This window comes from Pollachius pollachius, assembly GCF_949987615.1.
Source record: "Pollachius pollachius genome assembly, chromosome: 1".
NCBI lineage: Eukaryota > Metazoa > Chordata > Actinopteri > Gadiformes > Gadidae > Pollachius > Pollachius pollachius.
Genome location: NC_136934.1, coordinates 25,146,498 through 25,165,186, shown reverse-complemented (window position 1 = coordinate 25,165,186; position 18,689 = coordinate 25,146,498).

Here is an 18,689-nt window from a genome sequence, read left to right as displayed (position 1 = left end):
ACAAGTCGCACATGCGCTTTAAGTACTTAACACCATTTCTTAAGCGTGCGTGGGATTGCTTAAAGTGCGCATGCACAGTGTGTTCTTCCCAAAAACTACTATATTTATGGAGAATAATATCACAATGCGAAGATAGGATACCTCTGCATCATGAAAGGTCAAAATTAAGAATATTTTCAGTGTGGAGAAAGATAATTAGTTTACGATACGAGACCACAAGCTTTCCACATATTTTATTTATTCGTACAAGAATGGAAGCTACATAATTATGGTTACTTGTGCTTATTTAATCTTAATTCAAACTGTAAAAGTGACTGATAGCATCATTGGTCTGATAACACTGAGAATTATTTCCTATGTTTAATTTCCCCTTCTACTCCGATTGCTCTGGCTCCGTGTCCTCAGCCAAGGACTCGTCACTGGAGATGTCTTGATTCAGGGGCTTTGGCCCTCCGTTGGCACCTCCATTTGGGTGGCCTCCACAGAAGTCTCCGTAGAGCTCTCTTCTGGCTGGGCCTCCTGTAGAGCATTCCCAGCCTCCTCCTTCTGGTCAGACGGAGTAGTGCCAGGGCTCTCCAGGCTCTCTGGACTCTCTCCAGGCTTTTGGTGGTGTTCCATCGGTGTTGGAAGATTCTCTGGGCCTTCCCCAGGTCCAGGTGCTGAAGAGGATGCTTCGGCTACTTCACCCCGGGCCTCCTGCTCCTTTCCCTCCTCCACCTGCTCCTTCTCCTCCTCCTGTTCGTCCTGTTTCCTTCCCATGTCATGCTGCAGAGGTTCATCCATTGGGCTGCCAATGGGAGCCTCAACACTAGCTAGAGATTCTTCCCCTTGGTCAGTCCCATCTGTGGGGGGCTCAGGGGCTGCACTCCCTGGGTCCCCCGGAGCTGTGGCTGCAGCCTCTGGAGGAGCTGCTTCATCCTCTGGATATTCCTCACCCTGCCTGAGCTCTGGGACTTCCCTCTCTACCTATATGAAGAAGAAAGCAAAGGTTTTGATATTAATATATCAATGTTTCAATGATTAGTTAATGGATTGAGCCTAGAGGCCTTTGTGATAAAGTTCAGGTGTGTGTTGTGTGGTGTATACAGTGTTTAAATGCTGTTTTTGAAGCATATATATTTCCTTTCTGACCTGAATTGGAATGACAATGTTGGCAGGAGCAGTGAATTCAGTCAGTGGAGCTTCTACATACATGATGCCATCCCCAGAATGCATTGCTGTGATTTTAGAGAAATCAACACCAATTGGCAGCCTAGAAATAACAGTTAACATCATTAACCTCTAGCTAAAGAGATAAACTACAGTTCACTATCTTATAATTAATATTGCATACCTGTATTTCCTTGTAAAACACCTTGCAATGGATCCATGCTCATCTGACCTGTCCTTGTGTTTGCCTTGAATGTACAGATAAAACCATTCAGCAAGTAACTACAAAACAACACTTTGCTTTGCAAACTTTTTTTTACATTACTTCCGTGTCCAATTAGGTTAAGCTGCCGTCTATTTGAGAATGTAAGGGTGCAAACAATGTTTATCGGGTCTGCTGTGATTACTATATTGATTAACACAGTGTGGGTGTATCCTCAGTGTGTCAAGTTTATTTGTCATGTGGCATTATTTAGGGAACAACCAGGCTTGGAGTGCAACGTCGCTGTGTACCTCTGATCTCCAGGACCCCGCCTGCGGTGCCGATCCAGATCTCCGATGGGGCGAAGTGAGCAACGTCCAGCACCACCCGCCACTTGTACTGCTCCGCCTGCCCCACCTCAGGGCCCGGGGGACCCCAATACCCAGACCCGAGATGCATTGGCACGATGAGCGGAGAAGACGTGCATTCTGGCCAGGGACGACCTGAGGACCACCCTCTCTGGAGCAGGTCCATCCCCCACCACCCGGGGTCTTGGAGGGGTGTCTGGCCACAGTCCTGGTTGAATGCCCAGCAGGGCCGCCACCATCTCCTCAAGGGGTACCAGTCATTTTTCTTCTTGGCGTCAACATCAGGATCCAACTTTACCTGGTCGGCCATTGTTCAAGAACTTATCCAAAGACAAAAGAAAAATGATGAAATGACCGAGAGGAAGCTACCGTTAGAAGTCGTCAAAAATTAAAGTGTAAATATGAATTAGCTGTAGGACAGCAGTGATTAAGTGTGGCTCTTCACACAAGCAGAGAACAGCGAGCTGAAGTCATCTCAGGAGGATCTTTATATACACCTCCTGTCTAATCTAGATTTATTAAGCGCTAATCATGACCCCATGGGACGGGAATGTGAGCATGGGGTGATGGGTGCGGAGGGGAGGCCGTTACCTCCTTCTGGCCTCGACAAGGAAGAAAATGGTCATTAGGTGTATTTTTAACTTTTAAAGGGTTGATGGCAAATAGTTGGGAGTTGAGCGCGGTGGTTGAAACGTGATTTATCTGTGGTAACGTCTCTCGGAGCCGACTGGGCGTCTCCACATCTCAGTCACCCTTATTCTCCCCATTGGTCTTATGTGATGTCATCATGACTGTAGAATCTCACTCCACATGCCCTTCTCTCGGAGTTCATTGTGGTGTCGTCTGAGGCACGTGGCTACGAAACATGAGTCAGTTCGTATATATTCAGGAAGTCTAAGAGACCTTTAACCCATTTGTATCTAGTAGATACAATGTTGCGCCGCGCAGCAGCCGGCACAAATGGGTTAAAGAAACTGGCATGCTAAAATGGATCATCCAATATGTGAAGCTTATGTCAGCCATTGCCTCCCATATGCAGATCAGGGGACCCCAGTGGAACCACTGATATCTGCTCCCCCTATCAGGGGACCCCAGTAGAACCACTGCTAAACATCTCAGGGGACAACAGTGGAACCACTGCTGTCTAGAACTTCTCAGGGGACCCCAGTGGAACCACTTCTGTCTCAAACATCTCAAACCACTGCTTTCTAGAACATCTCACCCCAAGTGTGTGGTGACACAACACAGCCGTCTCACTCATTTCTCTTCAGCCCTTTCATGAGAACCATTACTGCCTTCTATTTGATCAAGTGTGACAGACCCGTCAGTGTTTTTCAATCATCGCGCCGTGTACACCCAGATCATCCTGGCACACTGTCCACCGGAGCACAACACACACTGAACAGATGTTTCTGTCACTTTGTGTGATTGCAGTGCCCACCGATAATGCCTCCAAGAGGTTAAAATGGGATTCTCGTCTCTGCTGGAGCTGTCAAAAAGATTGGTTATGACCGCCAATCTGGTCTACCCCATGTGAACAGAGATGGTCTGAGGGATCCGTCTGTCATGCGTCGGCTTAAAAACATTTTACTAAAAGTTTTGACTAAAATACCTTTGCATCATTTTATTATTTTAGGTATTTATAGAATAGGACATAATGTCAATAACTGTCGGTAATTTGGGGAATGCAATGGGTGCTGCTTGTCCTCTTTGGCATCCTTCAGAGTGTGTTGACACCGGAAGTAAAACATCACTCGTTCCAATGGGAACGTAAGACAAACAGTTAAACACATGTGTCTCCATGACGACAGGAAGTGTTTTTGGATGATGTTCATTTAAATTCCGACATTTTAGAAAGTTTGAGCTTGATTGAAAATAATCAAATCACGTATAGTTTGCTTCACTGTGAGATGTGGGATTAAAACAGCTCGACAAAATCAAAACCCACTCGAGAGACCCGAGGCGCTGTCACACCAAAAGTGTACCGGGGGGGGGGGAAATTGTACCGCCTACGTAATCCACGTTCGAAACATAACGTCATCGTTCGACGCGATTGCCCGTTGCCAGGCAGGTTTCAAAAAACATTTGCGGTCATATTGCCAAAGACGAAATAACATAATACAGGTGTTGCGGGTTCACACACACAGGCGAGCAGGCAGGGGGGGTCGTCCCTCAGCGGGAGGTCTCTTTTATTGCTTATTTTAACGAAAACACAAAACTCGTAAGGATAACACAAAAAGGGGGTCCGTTCCCAAAATGTCTCTCTCTCTCTCCGGCCCTCGGGTGGGTTTCCCTCGTGCGGGATCTCGGGGGTCCGTGCTCCGGGTTTCTCCTTCTCACTACAACACAAAGCAGGCACATAAGTACAACCTCCCTGATTGGCCTGAGTGCAGACACCTGCTCGCCATCAGGTCCAATCCCCCCGGCCAATCCCGTGCGCTCCCAACCTGCCCATACTCCCCCTGCAGGCCAGACGTCGCACGTCCCCCAACAACAGGTAACACTTGTTTTTACTTTATATTTGTATTGTATTGAATATAGCTAGTAAACTGAGTGTTTAAAGTGTATCAAAGTCTAGCTAGCTTGTGTTAATACACTCAGTTTACTAGCTAAATGTGATTAAACAATTAAATACAATACAAATATAAAGTTAGCAACGCTAATAAATGTCATTTGTAAAATAAGTGTTATCTGTTTAATGTTATTTCGTCTTGTGACGCTCAATAAATGAGCGCGAATGTTTGCGAATCTTCATGAACCTTTCTACGTCATCGTTCGACGCGATCGTCTGTTGCCAGGCAGCCAGGTTTGGAATTTTCGAACGTAGATTACGTAGGCGGTACAATTTTCGCCCCCGGTACAATTTTGGTGTGACAGCGCCTCAGGCGGGGGCTCTCTGCAGTGATGACTCTACAGGTTCCCTTACTATACCCACAGGGTTTCATTCAAATAAAACCCCTTTCGAATCCAAAAGCAGACGAAAACGACGAGGAACGAGTGGTCGCTGCATCGAGCAGCGTGGCTCACAACGCAGCCGGGGGTCTGACCCAAGAGCGACACCTCTGGTATGACAATGATGACCTCTGCCATGACAACCGCAGGAGATTGCAGCGGGGCCGCCAGGGGTTCTGCTCAGACCACGGGAGGCCCTACGAGCCTGTCGGAGACCCCACCTCGGACCCTGGGAGACCCAATGAGCCCGTTGGAGACCCCACCTCGGACCCTGGGAGACCCAATGAGCCCGTTGGAGACCCCCTCCCTCCGACACTCCAAAGACTGGTGTTGGAGCCCGCACAACATATTGAAGAGTTAGGCCAACGTGACGGCGTGCGTTCTTGTCTTATGAAAAGTGTGGACACTGAAGATAAAATAATAATTTTATTAATCCCCTGGAGGAGAAATCCCTTTGTTACAACAAACCAGCAGCAGTGGAAACACAGGATAAAATAAAATACAATAAAAATACAAAGCACCAAAAAAAATAGACGCTAAAATAAGGACAAACAGAAGAAACAGGGCAAACAAAACAGACGGTATTAACAATATAAATAATATGAATCATAAATTATAAAGATGGAAGTCCTCTTTTGTGTAGCTTGCCGTTAATAGGTCAACATATTGAGTCTGTAGGCCTATATACTTTATGTTTAATGTTAAAGTTAAAAATAAAACTTCTGTCGCTGTAGGATGTTTTGTTATTGCAATCGCATCTGCCTAGTTTCTCCCTTGGTTTTCTCGACGTGCGTGTGTGTATGTGTGTGTGTGCGTGCGTCAGGTGCACCAGTTCATGTCAGTGCGTGAGGACTTTCATGTCTTTGTTGCTTTAGGCCCAGACTGTCTGCTTGATCTCAATCCTTCATCAGTCCCACCAAGGAAAACTTCTGTCAACCCGAAATATTCTGTCGGGAATGACTGGACCCAGATTATTATTATTATTATTGTTATCGATTATTATTATTATACCCATTTTTAAACCCACAGAAAACACGCTTATCCTTGTTTAACATTTATGAATTCCGATTCAATAGCAGTGGAGGGGCCAAGAGGATCTCGTCCCCTTATCTCATTAACGTTCATCTGATGAATGTGAACTCATAAGAATAAAACATAACTAGGGCCATTTGTCAGATGATTGTGGTCTCCTCCTGTGGTTCTGCACTTTCTCCTCATTGTAGCGAATCACAACACTTTGAGCAGCCTGAGAAATAACCAGCCGATGCATCAATGAATGGAATGTCAAAAGGGATGATTTATTTCAGTGTTTCTCAACAGGGGTGCCGTCTGGCATCCTTAGGGGTTCTGCAGAAACGTGGCTGACACTAGGCTAATATAGTGAAATTGAAATAAATGAATGCATCATTTTGGAATCTTTCTTTTAGCAATAGCATATAGTTACGGTAAGTAAATCGAGGCACACATCAGAGAAAATAGTTTGGATGGGAAGGTTTAGGTAAAGACACATAAAAGCTTTCGAGCCTCCAAGCTGCTTTGAAGGCAGCATTATTTACAGCGTGCAATATCGGATGAGTTGACATAGCATTGTTCAGCGGTTAATTAGCCAGCAGTATGGACAGGTTTTTGAAAAGAAAAGCTTGACAGTCTGATACATCTGAATCTCAGCCCTCAACATCGTCATCGTCCGGTCAGTCAGTAAAGGAGGTAGACACCACCAGCAAATGAAGGAACGACAGTATGATGACAATTACCTCATGTTTGGATTCATCTTCACTGGAGAGCTGTCATGTCCTCTCCCCCTGTGCCTGTTATGTGGTATAAAATTGTCCAACCATGCTATGGTACCCAGCAAGTTTAAAAGACATCTGACAACAAATCACCCATCACATGCCAACCAAGGCTAAAAAGCCTCACACCATTGCAGAATCAGTAATAATGCCAGCCTATTTCAAACAATATTATAGACCCAAAGAGATCGCAAATGTACCGCTTTCGAACTCTACCATTGGAAAGCATATAGATGACATGTCGGCAGACATAGAAGACGTGGTCTTAGAGAAAATAAGGCTTTGTGGGAAATTCTCTCTGCAAGTAGATGTCAACAGACGTGAGTGGCCACGCACAACTTTTGGGATTTGTGAGATTTATTGATGGGGGAGAAATTTGTGAGAATTGTTTTTGCCGCACAAAACAACGGGAGAGGTAATATACCGTGTAACAACAGAGTACCTTGAACAGGGAGGTCAAAGTTGGAAAAATTGTATCAGTGTCTGCACCAATGGTGCTGCTGCGATGACTGGCAATGTCAAAGGTTTCATTAGCAGGATCAGAGAGCAAACCAAAATGTTTGCATAACGCATTGTTTCCTTCACCCGGAGGCACTGGTTGCCAAGACTTTACCCAAAGATCTTTCAGATGTACTGGACAGGGCAGTGGACATAGTTAATTTCAAAAAGGCGCGACCGTTAAAGTCCAGTCTTTTTTCCATTCTATGCGAGGAAATGAGAGCCGAGTATCAGAGCTTGTTGCTGCACACGGCTGTTCGCTGGCTCTCACGTGGAAAGTGCTTGGACCGACTGTACGAGTTAAGAGAAGTGTTTATAGCAGGAGAGAATTCTGCATATAAAGAGTTCATTGCAGATGCGCAATGGTGTGTGAAACTCGCATACCTGGCCGATATATTTAGCACCTCAATGAACTTATTTCTAAAATGAAAGGTAAAGAGGAAAATCTACTAAACTCATCCGACAAATTGCGTGGCTTCAAGTCTAAACTCAATCTCTGGCACTCTTGTGTGAAACAGGGTAGAGTTGAGATGTTTCCCCTGTAAGTGCACATCCAAACAGCAAAAAACTTTCCGGCCTTATGTCTCAGCAGCTGCAAATCCTTGATGAGAGATTTAATAAGTATTTTCCAGCTAAGACCTTTGCTGGTTTTGACTGGGTCCTTAACCCTTGGAATTTGTGTGCTTTGAAATGAAAGATATGACATTTGATACATTTTGGATATCATTGGAAAAGGAATACCCGATAGTGTCAAGTAGGGCCGTTGACATACTGTTACCCTTTTCCACTACATATTTGTGTGAACTGATCTTTTCGAGCTTAACCTGCATCAAGAACAAGTACAGAGAGTGCCTAAGCACTGTGGACCAGGAGCTACGTGTGTGTCTGCCATCCATTCCTGCGAGAATAGAGCGGTTGTGTGCATCCTCCCAGGCCAAAATCTCTCACTGAGTAAGTCAAATTTACGCCCTCCTGTGTGTGTGTGTGTGTGTGTGTGTGTGTGTGTGTATGTATTCTAATGATAATCAACATTAAAAATATATAATCTTTATTATTAGTGTGAATGCTATAGCATTCACTCTAGATATTGAAATCTTTATTTTTCTCATTAGTGTGAATGCTGTAGCATTCACACTAATGAGACTAGAGTGTGAATGCTGTAGCATTCACACTCTAGATATTGAAATCTTTATTGTATGAATGCTGCAAGCATTCACATCTCGGAAATGCTACATATTTAATTTTATTGGTGTGAATGCTGTAAGCATTCACATCTTAGAAATGCTACATATTTAATTTTATAATTATTATTATTCCGCCACTTTCATAAAGCGACTCCTTCAACATACTTCAACGTAGAAACATCTTTCAAACATTAAAACGTTCAGCTCCGTTAGTACCATTATGTTATTATTTTCTGTATTCATATTATTCATAATTCCCGAGATATTCAAGGTTAATCACCCAAAATTCCCCCATACATTCCCATTGGAAAATTAAAAAAATGCTGATTCATGCTTCATCCTCTTCAACACTTCAACAACTTAAGACATCATAACTTGGTCAAATTTCAACCTTTTACCATCGTTCAAACAATTAAACAGATCTACACATTTGTATCTTCGATAATATTTCAACAGAATTTCGATATCATTCATACTTATTTCAGAATCACAGTTTTAGTTTTATTCCGGATTTGTTTTCAGTTGGTCTCACTCTTAACTGTTTGCCGCAGCTGTTGCTTGTTGAGCAATCAGTGGCCAACACATCACTCTGGACTCAGGTTATCTTTATTATTCCGCCACTTTTTCATAAAGTGACTCCTTCAACATACTTCAATGTAGAAACATCATTCAAACATTAAAACCTTCAGCTCCGTTAGTACCATTATACTCTTATTTTCTGTATTCATATTATTCATAATTCCCGAGATATTCAAGGTTATTCACCCAAAATTCCCCCATTCATTCCCATTGGAAAATTCAAAAAATGCTGATTCATCCTTCATCCTCTTCAACACTTCCAACATTCAAGACTTCATAACTTCATCATTCAAACAATTAAACAGATCTACACATTTTTATCTTCAATAATATTTAAACAGAATTTCGATATCATTTATACTTTTTTCAGATTCAGTTTTAGTTTTAAACCGTCATATTCTACAGTTGGTCCCATTGAAACCGTCTGCCCATTCTGACACTTCAATCACTAAAGACAACTTAATGTCGTGTTCTTTTCGGAAAAAGTCTGCCGAGTCAGGATCGCTTTTAACTCACTTTATTCGGTAAAGGTTTAGTCTAGTCTCACTAGGTGCGCTTCCATCCCCCTGATTTTATGCGAACTTTGGAGTATCGAATCAGAAAACGGTGCTGGAAACACCAGAATTCACATAAAAATAATTCGCAAAAAAGTTTATCCGCTCGCTTGAGGTGGTTTTTGAGAAATGCGAAAGAGAGTAAATGCGCAAAATGGGAGATGGAAACACACTTTTCGAAACAGCTGTGACGTAGCGAACTTTGAACACACTGGAGTGACAGTCTTTCCGATTTCCACATAACGACCGGCCATAGCAAGCCTGCCGACATCAACTTGTAACGTCATCACCCTATTGTGCTCTCAAACAACAATACATGTTCGAGAAACGACGTATCTATTTTTGTATATCCGAAGAGATTGAACTATTCCTTGCTCTCATCCAAGAAAAGAGCGTAACAGCTATTTTAGATGTTAAACAACAACGTAATTCCACTATTTATCAGGACCTATGATGTTACTAAAAGAATACGACAAGCCCTGGAATGTGTTGAGGAGTAGGGGAAAGCTCTCAAACAATGATTTACATTTACATTTACATTTAGGGCATTTAGCAGACGCTTTTATCCAAAGCGACTTACAATAAGTGCATTTGTTACAATAAGTACATTTGTCATAAGAAGTGAAACAATATATCGCTGTCGGTACAGTAAAGACGTTCATAGAACCAAGTGCAAGTATTACAATCGCTAGGCTAACCCATTCCCCGTGTAAAGCAGCGATAGCAGCTACTGTAGATGCTACACAATTAAGTACCTTGAATAAGTGCAATGTACAAGTGCCAGGACGTACAGCATTCAATGGTGGCTGTGCATTGGTTTCTATGCAGAGTCGAAATGAACTCTGAACAGGTGAGTTTTGAGTCTTTTGCGGAAGCTGGTGAGCGACTCTGCGGTCCTGACATCGGTAGGGAGCTCGTTCCACCACTGAGGTCCCAAAACAGAGAAAAGTTGTGACTTCGCTGATCGACCTTTGCTTGCTCTTAGCGATGGCGGTACCAGACGTCCAGCTGAGGTAGTTGAGCGGAGGGATCGAGCTGGGGTGTGTGGCTTTACTAATGCTTGGAGGTAAGCAGGGGCAGTTCCATCGACTGCCTTGTATGCCAGTACCATCATCTTGAATCTGATGCGAGCTATTACAGGGAGCCAGTGGAGGTCTCGGAAGAGGGGGGTTACATGTGAGAACTTTGGTAGGTTGAACACGAGGCACGCTGCCGCATTCTGGATGCGCTGCAAGGGTTTAATCGCAGAGGCAGGGAGTCCAGCCAGGAGCGAGTTGCAGTAGTCGAGGCGGGAGATGACCAGTGATTGGACTAGAAGCTGAGCTGCTTCCCTTGTGGGGAAGGGCAGGATCCTGCGGATGTTGTAAAGTGCAAATCTGCAGGACCGGGCCACCGCAGTGATGTTTGCGGTGCAGCACAACTGATTGTCCAACACTACACCAAGGTTTTTGGCAGTTGGAGAAGGAGATACAGTGATGTTCTCAACAGTGACCAGTAAGTCCATGTGTGGGCAATCTTTCCCTGGTATTAGGAGGAGCTCAGTCTTGTTGAGGTTAAGCCTCAGGTGATGGGCAGTTGTCCAGGTGCTGACTTCTGCCAGACATTCAGATATGTGTGTTGCAATCAGGGCTTTGTCAGATGAGGGAAAGGAGAGAAATAGCTGAGTGTCGTCAGCATAGCAGTGATAGGAAAAGCCGTGGGATGTAATTACAGAGCCCAGAGATCTGGTGTAGAGGGAGAACAGAAGACGCCCCAGCACCGAGCCTTGAGGGACACCTGTATCAAGCGTGCAAGGTTTGGACAAGGAGCCATTCCATGTTACCTGATAAGTGCGATTCATCAGGTAGGACGTGAACCAGGAAAGGGCAGATTCAGCTATGCCAAGCTCGGCGAGAGTGGCGAGAAGGATCTGGTGGTTCACAGTGTCAAATGCTGCAGACAAGTCAAGGAGAATGAGAACCGATGAGAGGGACGAGGCTCTGGCCGCCCGGAGGGACTCAGTCACCGCGAGGAGAGCCGTCTCAGTGGAGTGTGCTTTGTTGAAGCCTGACTGGTGAGGGTCAAGCAGGTTGCTAGATGAGAGATAGGAGGACAGTTGGTTAGCGACGGCATGTTCCAATGTTTTAGAGAGGAATGAAAGAGATACCGGTCTGTAATTCTGGATGTCAGTGGTATCAAGCGTTGGTTTTTTGAGGAGAGGCTTTATTCTGGCAGTCTTGAAAGACGTTGGAACAATGCCAGAAGTGAGGGAGGAGTTAATAAGTGCGGTTATAAATGGCAGGATGTCGTTTGACACAGCCTGGAGGAGGGAGGAAGGGATAGTGTCAAGGGGGCAGGTGGTGGCATGGTTAGATGTTATAATTCTGTTGACCTCGTCTGAGGTGAGAGGGATGAATTGGGTAAAGACAGAGGTGGGGGTCGGGGGAGGGAGGATGGTGGCAGTGATAAAAGAGGAGCTAATGTCCTTTACTTTCTGGGTAAAGTAGGTAACAAAGTCATCAGCAGTGAGGCAGGAAGGAGGAGGAGGGGAGGGAGGGTTGAGGAGGGAAGAGGACAAGGAAAACAGTTTCCTGGGGTTTGAGGCGGAGGAGTTAATTTAGGTCCGGTAGAAGGCAGATTTGGCTATTGACACAGTGGAGGTGAAACCTGAGAGAAGAAGGAGATAGTGAGATAGATCATTAGGACAGTCTGATTTCTTCCATTTCCTCTTAGCTGCCCGCAACTCTGCTCTATGGGTCCGCAGAGATTCAGACAGCCAAGGAGGGGGGGGTGAAGATCGTGCCGGTCTGGAGTGGAAGGGACAGAGGGAGTCCAAAGAGGAGGAGAGGGAGGATAGCAGGGTGTCAGAGGAATCCTCTGTGGATAGTTGAGAGAATTGTTCAATAGAAGGTATTGAAGACAGAACAGTTGAGACAAACGTAGAGGGAGAGAGAGTTTTGAGGTTGCGGCGGGTGGTGACAATGTGGGGACTAGAAAGGAGGGGGGAGAGGACTTTAACGGGAGAGAAAAAGCAACAAAATGATGGTCAGACACGGGGAGTGGGGTAACAGAGAGAGCAGAGGTGCCACAGGACCTTGTGAATATCAGGTCAAGCTGGTTCCCTGCCCTGTGTGTGGGAGGAGAAGGGGATAGTGTTAAGTCAAAGGTGGCAAAAAAGTTGGTTAATTCAGGTGAGTGCAACTTCTCTGGCAGGATGTTAAAGTCGCCAAGTATAACGAGTGGTGTGCCATTTTCAGGAAAGCAGCTGAGAAGGGCATCCATTTCGTCATAGAAGTCACGAAGGGGACCAGGGGGACGGTAGATTACCACAATGAAGAGATTAATAGGAAGGGTGACAGTGACAGCGTGGAGTTCAAATGCAGATCCGGCCAAGTGTTCTAGTGGAAGGACCTGATAGGTCCACAACGGAGAGATGAGGAGTCCGGTCCCTCCTCCTCGCCCCGAAGGTCTAGGGGTGTGTGAGAAAGAGTAAACAGTGGAAAGGGCAGCAGGAGTGGCAGAGTTCTCTGGAGTGATCCAAGTCTCTGTCAGGGCCAGGAAATGGAGGGTATTGAGGGACGCGTAGGCCGAAATAGAGTCTGCCTTTTTGACCGCTGACTGGCAATTCCAGAGTCCTCCCATCACTTCAAGGTCAGTGATGGCGAGGGTGGGTAAATGGCATAGATTGGATGGGTTGCGACGCCGAGCAGAGGATCTATTGCGAGGATCTATTGTTTACGAGTAGAGATTCTAACGATAATTGAATTACGACACATAGCTACTATACCGTGGCCTCTAAGGTCTTCCTCGAGGGACTCCCACAGAGAGACTCCCTTGGTCTTTGTTTCCCGGGTCTTGACTCCCACAGAGAGACTCCCTTGGTCTTTGTTTCCCGGGTCTTCGTTTGCTGGGTCCTGACGCTGATATGTACGCTGGGTCCTGGTCCTGATAATGACACGTTTGAGAAACGACAAATGTCACGAAGCGGTGCCGGCGTAAAAAAACAAGTTCTGTTTATTCACCGAAATAGATAATATTCTTGGCAAGAGGCTCATTGTCACATCTCTGGCATGCATAATCAACAGCACAGGTTGGTATCAATTTATTGAATTAAATTCAATTACAGGTGAACATTTCAAGGTAAACTTGTAAACCTGGGTCCAATTTCTCCCTTTTTTTGTCTAGAAACTAATGGCGGGGACAGCGACAACGGAGATGACAACATGAGCAACATAGATTCAGATGGTAAGCTACCATAAAATACAATTCAGTTATTTCATAGGACGGGGATAAAAAACTGTCTAATGACTAATAGCACTACCCAGAGGGCAGCATAGTAAACAGGTAGTTGCCTGTAAACGTCGGGAAGCTGTGTGTCTATGATGCCCTGTGCTGATTTAATAACTGTCTGTAGTGCTCTCTGTATCCACGTAGGCCCTACTGGACAATATTTTTTGGTACCTTAATAACTTAAGGTACTGAAGCCTATGCTGTCTTTGGAACAACTATTGTGATAATTTGCTGGTATAAGTTGACATACCATGGTCACTTCAGTCCTAGAAATACTATTGGGAGGGGAGGATAACACTGATAACACTAACATTTTCCCAAAATTTAACAGAGCCAGCATATACGCCTGACTCTGTGGCCTCAGCAGAAGATGGTGACAGATCACATATTGAATCACAGCTCGCGGGGTCAACAACACCATCAAGACCAGCAAAGATGCTGGTCCCGTTCCACTGCAAGGCTGTCCTCAAGAGCTGGAGAGATGACACCCTTCTTTGAAGCCCTCCTGAGGCAACAAAAGCAGGAAGCCGAGAAAGACCGGTAGTCTATTAAATCAATTTCCACTGTTCTGGGTCAGGCAGTGAGGTGTTTCGAGCGCTGTGCACAGGCAGCAGAGAAACAAGCCCGTGCATGTGAGGTTATGGCCAATACATCAGGGCAAGGCCAGTTCTAAACACCACCATTTGCCTCACACAATGAGAATTATACATACAACCACCAACGACCATCTACATCCTACAATCAACACACATCTACTGACACGCATTACACCATGTCATTCACCTCTTTCATGAATTTAGATTAGTAAACTAACACATGCCACTTGTGCCTCATTTTATTTGTAAATTATTTATAAATGTTCAGATGCAGTACAAGTCTTGTTATTTTTGTACAAGTAATTTAAAAGTAAATTAATAAAATTGGTATTGGTACTTTGATTGGTACTGTCCATGCCTAACCAAAATATCTACATGTTTTTTTGCATTGCAGTCAAACTTTAAGTAAATACAACCAACACACTTTATTCTTAAAATAATATAATTGTATTTGTCTGCATTCTTCTTCAGCTTATTATTTATTTTTAATTCTTCAGTAACTTGTGAAATACTTTAGAAGACACAAATCAATATCACATTACAATTAGGGAGCGGCCTGATGATTGTTAACCACGTGATGGACAAGGGCAGCCCTGATAGCCTGGGCCTCCCCGTTGGGGGGTTCATTACAGTCCTGATGAGGACGCTGGGGTTGGGGGTTCACAGGGGGCTCCAGGTGGGCAGGTGGGCGCTGCTGCTTCTCTTTTTCACACATACTGTGTAACACACAACATGCAACCACAACTGTTGGCATGAAGGAGTGGTGCACATCTGACCGCTTGGCCAGAATACACCACCTCCCCTTAAGGTGCCCAAATGTGTGCTCAACCTTCACACGGATAGCACTGAGCTGGAAGTTGAAAGCCTCTTGCTCTTCTGAAAGGTTTGGAGCAGAAAACCCTTTCATGAGCCATAGCAGTAACGGATAGGCTGGGTCTCCGGCTATCAGTAGAGGCACCTGGACCCCCTCTACATCTGTGTTAGCTTGAGGGTGTCTCTCTGGGAATCTGTTGAAAAAAGAGTACTGAGTGAAACCTATGATATGCTACAAGAGTAGGCCTAATAAACAAAAGTACAAATTTCAGTTTCACAAAAACGATAGAAAATTGTAACACATTAGGCCTACATTAATAGCCATGCACACGAGTAAAGCCACCAGTTACATTTTCAAGTTTGCTAATAAGGTAACCAACTCGTTGTTTGAAATCAAAGCCTACCTGTCCAAGTTGGACATGGTGAATACAGCTGCGTCATGCGCACTGCCGGGTGATCCAAAACAAATATCTCTGATTTGATACCGATCATCCACAAGTGCCTGTAACACAATAGAGGGCCACCATTTCCGATTGACGTAGTCCCAGTATCCATCGGATGGTGGAAGGATCGGAATATGGGTCCCATCTAGTGCACCGTACACCTGTGGTACTTGGTGCTTCATTGAGATGCGGTGCGCTATTGCCTGTGCCTCGGCCATGTTGGGTATTTTGACTTTATTTAGCCAACAAATTGTATGGCCCTGCACACCGCGTACACACAACGGTGAACGCTTGTTTTGCTGACACCAAATGTCTCTCCCACAACTCTGTATTCAGCACAGGTTGCCAACTTGTACAATGTGATGGCAATGCGTTTTTCTGTTGGAATCGGACGTCGTCCAGGGCTTGGCTTAGGACCAACGAATGGAACAATAGTGTTGCACAACATTTCAAAAGTGGGCTTGGACATTCTAAAATGTTGTAGCCAAAGGCTGACTGTGAAATGTCCTTCCACTATGACCTCCCAGAAGTCATGCTGGCTCTGTCTCTCCCATACGTAAGGCACTTGACATCGTCCTCGTATTTCCCTTGCTACCGCTGTGTACATTGTAATCTCTCAATTACTTCGTCTACAGATGGAAGTTAAAAAAGACAATGATAACTTTGCTGAAAGAACTATGACTTGACTTAGAGTTAAGACTTGCCCAAGGGCAGTGGCGTCATTAGGCCTTTTTTAGGGGGGCTTCAGCCTCCCTAAAATATTCTTAAGCCCCCCTAAATAATTTTATGTTCATTTATAAAAAAAATATATATATATTTTTTTTTTTACAAAAAGTTCAGACAAATTCAATATAATGTGGCGAGAATTTGAGTTTAGATATATAATCATATAACCAGTTATTATTAACTTAAATGTGATCATAAATCTTAGTTTCCCTTATGGAAGCGGTAGAGAGTCAGTCAGTGCGTCGTTATCGAGTCCATTCCACTTGTTCATATAGAGCACGCCCACATCACTGAAATCCAGTCCACGTTTTCCCTGCAACCTAGGTTGCACTCGGTACCTGGATACCTGCAGTGTGTGTACCGGGAGCGGAGCACACAAAACCGACTAGAGCAGCATTAGGAGAAGAACGTGAACAAGAATGGACATACGAAATTTTTTCAAGAGAGTAAGTATTACTGCTGATAGTAACAAGCAGCTGCAGCCCCCCAGCTAACAGCAGAAAGTCCCACGTAATAGCCAAATGCTCCCTGTTTGACAAATAAAAACCTGGCTTACACACTCAGAGTGTGTAAGCCAGGTTTTTATTTGTCAAACAGCCAAATTAGCCAAATTAGCCTGGCCCAAATATTTTCAAGAGTACCTTAATATAACTGTAATTTATGTAATTAAGTTATATTTTTTCAGGGCTTAAAATTACAACCATTTTAGTCACATATGTGCCCGAAATATATTCTGTGTGACTTCAAAATATTTGGGAGTAAACAATTATTGTGTTGTGAGTGAAAGTCATGGCATTACCCTCTTTGTTGATCAGTTATTAATTCAAATCATTGCGTTAAATGTATCTTGAAGGGTCAGGCAGAAGGAGATGCGGAGGGAGAAAAAGATCAACAGGCAAGGTCAAGGCAGAGAGAGCAAGGGGATCCAGACATGGATCAAGAGGCAGAGGAAGATCAAGATATAACAGAGAGAGAAGGAGAGCAAACGGACCAAGAGAGGGAAATTGATGAAGCAGCTGCAGCATCTCACTCCACTACAGGGTTTGATTTAGGTGACAAAGACACAGGGCCCAGACAGGTAAAGCTGAAGAGGTACCCACAAGATAGCTTTGGCACGCAGAAGCGAGCATTTCACCACAGCTGGTTTGAAAAGCACAACTTGTTAGAATATTCAGTCAATCAGAATACAGCTTTCTGCTTCCCATGTAGAGTGTTCGGCAAAAGCATCAAACATGATAGTTTGGTCAGTATATAGCTATGATAGCTGTATGATAGCTTCTGCAAATGTGAGTGAGATAGTAGAGAGAAGAGAATATCTCAGGCGAATTGTTGCAGTCACTTCTATGTTAGGGAGACAGGGACTCCCTTTTCGTGGCCATGATGAAGGAAAAGACAGCACAAACAGAGGGAATTTTCTTGCATGCATGGAGCTTTTGAAGGAATTTGAACCTTTTCTTCAAAAACATAACCCCCCATCAAATGCTCATTATACCTCAGCAACCTCCCAGAATGAGATGATTGACTGTTGTGCCCAGGAAGTGACAAGTGTCATTGTAACTGAAATGACAAAGTCCAAACTCTATGCCATCATGGCAGATGAGGCAAGAGATGTCAAATCAGAGCAGTTAGCTGTTTGTGTCAGGTATGTGTTAGATGGGGCAGTGAAGGAACGTTTCCTAGCACTTGCAGAGATGAGATCATTTGATGCCCAGTCCATTGCAAATGAGCTGCAGCAGCAGATTCAAAACAACAGTCTTGCAGAGCTTAAGTGTGTAGCACAAACATATGATGGCGCAGCTGTCATGAGTGGGACCACTGGAGGTGTACAAGCACACTTTAGAAGGCTCCATCCTGAAGCTATCTATGTGCATTGTTATGCTCATGAACTCAACCTGGTGTTATGCCATACTTGCAAGGCCATCCCAGAGGCTGTGGAGCTTTTCAGCTTGTTGGAGTGTGTTTACTCTTTCTTCAGCACCTCCCTAGTGAATCATCACAAGTTCATGGAGGCTCAGACAAGGCTTGGATTGACAACAGTTGAACTTGTGCAACTTTCAAACACTCGCTGGGCATGTCAGCTGCGGTCAATCAGTGCAGTTCTTAACACATTGTCTGCCATTTTGGAGTGCCTTTCTGCTATTAGATCCCCTATAGCTGTTGGTCTCAGAGCAAAGCTCTATAAGTTCTCAGCAGTTTATGCACTACTGATGTTTCAGTCACTTCTGTCTGTAACCGAAGGACTCCACAAGCTCCTTCAGAAAGAGATTTTAGACCTGGCAGAAGCTTTCATCTGCAAACAAGCAGTGTGTGACACACTTAAGGGCAAACGCACAGATGCATTTGCCACAGAGCTTTATGAGAGAACCAAAGCCCTGTGCCACACCCACAGTATCCCTGAACAAGGTGCCAGGACAAGGCATAAACAGAGGAAAATGGATAATTTTGTGCTGGAGACAACTGCAGGTGCACGCACTGAATTGAACAACTCAGACACATTGAAAAGAGAGTTACTTTTCCCTTGTGTGGATAGGATGGTTGGTGAGCTCGAGCAAAGATTTTGCAGTGT